Here is a 308-nt window from a genome sequence, read left to right as displayed (position 1 = left end):
CCTGCCCTGCTGCCCTGGGTCAGACCCAGGGGCCCATCTGCCCCGGTATCCCCCACCTGCCCTGGGTCAAACCCAGGGGCCCATCCAGTCTGATACACCCCCCACCTCCACCCCCCAGACACCCACTGGAAAATGGGTCCGTCTCGTTCAGCCTCCCCTTCCCTGCTGCCCCAGGTCACACCCATGGGCCCATCTCCCCCAGTATCCCTCACCCCTTCAGCCCCAATAACCAGGCCCCTCTAGCCCGGTCTCCCCCCCGCCACCAGTGCCCCACACCAGCCAGCTACGTTTACAGCAGAGATAAATAG

Source organism: Terrapene carolina, unplaced genomic scaffold, assembly GCF_002925995.2.
Source record: "Terrapene carolina triunguis isolate 2854851 unplaced genomic scaffold, T_m_triunguis-2.0 Scaffold29775, whole genome shotgun sequence".
NCBI lineage: Eukaryota > Metazoa > Chordata > Testudines > Emydidae > Terrapene > Terrapene triunguis.
The sequence above is the reverse complement of the archived record's forward strand: the minus strand, read 5'-3'. Positions refer to the sequence as shown.